The sequence below is a fragment of the Notamacropus eugenii genome, chromosome 5, assembly GCF_028372415.1.
Source record: "Notamacropus eugenii isolate mMacEug1 chromosome 5, mMacEug1.pri_v2, whole genome shotgun sequence".
NCBI lineage: Eukaryota > Metazoa > Chordata > Mammalia > Diprotodontia > Macropodidae > Notamacropus > Notamacropus eugenii.
The window spans coordinates 143201598-143204728 of NC_092876.1; the positions used below are offsets into that span (position 1 = coordinate 143201598).

At 37.6% G+C, this 3131-nt stretch overlaps 1 pseudogene; it reads right to left on the reverse strand.

The window, feature by feature from the left end:
• Positions 1–1458: 1458 nt before the first annotated feature.
• LOC140507701 (L-lactate dehydrogenase A chain pseudogene) lies at positions 1459–2438 on the reverse strand (annotated as a pseudogene).
• Between the last annotated feature and the right edge of the window lie 693 nt (positions 2439–3131).

Sequence of the window (3131 nt, forward strand, 5' to 3'; positions counted from 1 at the left end):
TCTGGGTGTTCTAGACCTTGGAAATAGCTGAAGTTTCTTTATCTTTGATGTATAAGGTCTGTGTTGGAAAGGCTTGAGGGGTCTTGGGGATCAGAGAAAATGTCTGGTTCTCCATCTTGTTGTTCATGTCACTTGTACATCTTAAGCTAATTTTGTTATTCTTAAACAGCAAAAACCACTTTTCTACATTATAGCATCACTCAAAAGGATTCTATTAGAAGCCATAAATCTGCAAATCTTACCACTTGCTTTAAATAAAAAAATGTAACAAATTCTAAACATTTCTTCAAAACTATTCTGTTTGTCTATATTTCCTTGTGAATTTCCTTCTCTTGTGGGCATTTAAAATTTTACTTCACTATTGCTAACGCACGCAATTCCATCCTGATCCCCATTCCAATTAACCTAGACAAAGGGGAAATAACAAATCAGAATAAATGGTATGTAACAATATCATGAGGAATTTAATGTATTGCACTTCATAAATGGAAGAAATCAAGAGTTTTTCTCTGCTATTTAAAGAGTAGATTATAAGTACCTTGAAGCCATTTTGTTTTTGTATTCCTAGACTGTTGCCTATGAATGAGGTTGTTTGGGAATGAAGGCATTTGAGAAGGTAGCCATGCATGATATGTTTACAACAATACTGTATGATGAAGTTCTATAGAATCTGAATTTACAAAGGCCCTTCCAACATGGGAAAACCGAGGAAGTGTTTGCATAACCCTCTGTACAACTTTAAAAGTGAGTAAAATATACAAGAACAAAACTTAAATAGAACATTATTACAAATCTCCATGCTCTTTTATTCTGAATTCACATCTTGATCAAAATGACATTTCCTAGGTTTTTTTTAAATCAGTTATTTGTTGTTTATTCAGTATGTAGGGTTAGTATGCCACTTGAGTATTGTTGTACATATACAGATCTTTTTATATAATATGGAAATTTACAACTATATATGTTATACATATATGTATATATGTATATATATATAATATATTTAGGCAGACAAAATCAAAATCAGGTCCTCTAGAAAGGTGATACATGGGGGTCATGCTGTAGTGCCCTAATGGAGGGAAGCACAAAGGTAATCAATGCATCAATAAAGAATTACTACTATATAGTGTTTTGTATCCAGGAGTGTTGTCTTCTGGACCTAAGGACATCTATAGCACCTACATATAAAGCAGGTAGTTTACGTACCTGTGGGGCACTGACTCTGCTTGACACCAACCACTGAGACTACACAAGTCATATCCAACATCATATGCTAACTACAACAGGGTTCTATTCCTTATTTCTAACTTTAGGAAGAAACTAGAGTGTGTTCACAGGTTTTACACTTCTGGTGTTTATTCACTAATCAGAGGAAGGATTTGGTCTGTTTGAAAAGCAGATCATACATAACCCCTCAACCCCTGTCATGTTGTCTCTATGGCAGCACATTCAAAGGTTTTAAAATTGCAGCTCCTTCTGGATTCCCCAAAGAGCATTTACACTCTTCTTTAAATGGCTCTCCTCCTCTGGATTCAGGTTGACCTTCATCACATCTGAAATGCCATTCTGCCCCAAGACACATGGGACACTAAGAAAGACATCCTCTTTAATGCCATATAGGCCCTTAATCATGGTGGAAATTGGATGCACTCTCCTAAGATTCTTCATAATGCTTTCTGCCCGATCTGCCACAGAAAAGCCAGTGGCCCAGAAAGTGTAGCCCTTCAGTCTGATTACTTCATAAGCACTTTCAACCACCTGTTTGTGAACATCTTTCCAATTTTCTGCATCAGCATCAGTTCCCAAAGAAGGATGAAAGTTCTTTAGAGACACACCGGCAAGATTCACACCACTCCATGTTCCCCAAGGACCCATCCATGACAACTTGAAGAATGGACACCAAGTCTCTCCCCCTTTAGGTAATGGAAATGGGCAGAATCCAGATTGCAACCACTTTCAATAACACGGTTTTTAGGAAAGCCACTTACCTTCCAGGCCACATATGTCAAAATATCCACTGGAGTGGAAACAATAAGCAGCTTGCAATTAGGGCTGTATTTAACAATACTGGGAATGATGAATTTAAAGATATTCACATTACACTGGACCAAATTAAGACGACTTTCTCCCTCCTGTTGACATGCCCCAGCCGTAACAATGACCAGTTCTGAGTTTGCAGTCACACTGCAGTCTTTGCCAGAAAAAATCTTTGGCATTTTGAGAAAAAGGCTGCCATGTTGGAGATCCCTCATCTCTCCCTTTAGTTTGTCTTTTATTACATCAACTAGGGCAAGTTCATCAGTCAATTCCTTTGTTAAGATACCAATGGCACATGCCATGCCAATTGTACCAACCCCAACAGCAGTGATCTTGTTCTGAGGAACCTGGTCCTCCTTTAGGACATTCAAGATAAGCTGATCCTTGACAGTTGATGCCATTTTGGAGGGTATCTGGGGGGATAGCTGGTCAGGCTGCAAAAGTTCTGAGTTAAATGTGAGGTTGCTGCTCCCAGGCTCACACCTCCTAGGTTTTTTATAAAAGTGAATTGTCAACATTATCAGAGGAGTTAATTTTGTTCCTTAACATATACTTGTGTCAGAGTGATCTGATTTAAAGTAGGATCTCCTCACATTTAAGTCAGATTATAGTGCAAAAATTGACTACAGTGTGTCCATAATAAATGTGCTGGTAATGACCTCTGTAGGTCACTGTAGGATCACAATCTAAAAAGACTAGATAGAACTAAAGAAATTGGAGTCATGTCTCTAATGACCTTGTGATGGTGATACCTGGACCCATGATATCTGGACAGTACATGTTCACTCTATTCTAATTCAATCCAAAGCTGGCTATTGTCCTTGACACAAAACGGAAATTTCAAAGACATGAAGAAAAGCTTCTCAAAAATTGGAACTTCTTAGTAAATGTGGAATGGTTTGACTCAGGAGATTTTGTATCACTTGATATTTTGGAGTACTGCTTGGACAAACAGTTGTCAGAGATGTTGTGGCATGGGCTTTTAACCTATTTTGTGTCATGAACCCCTTTGACAGCCTGGTTAAGTCCATTCACCCTTCCTCAGAATAATATTTTTAAACACATAAAATAAAATACATAAAAAATTACAAAGG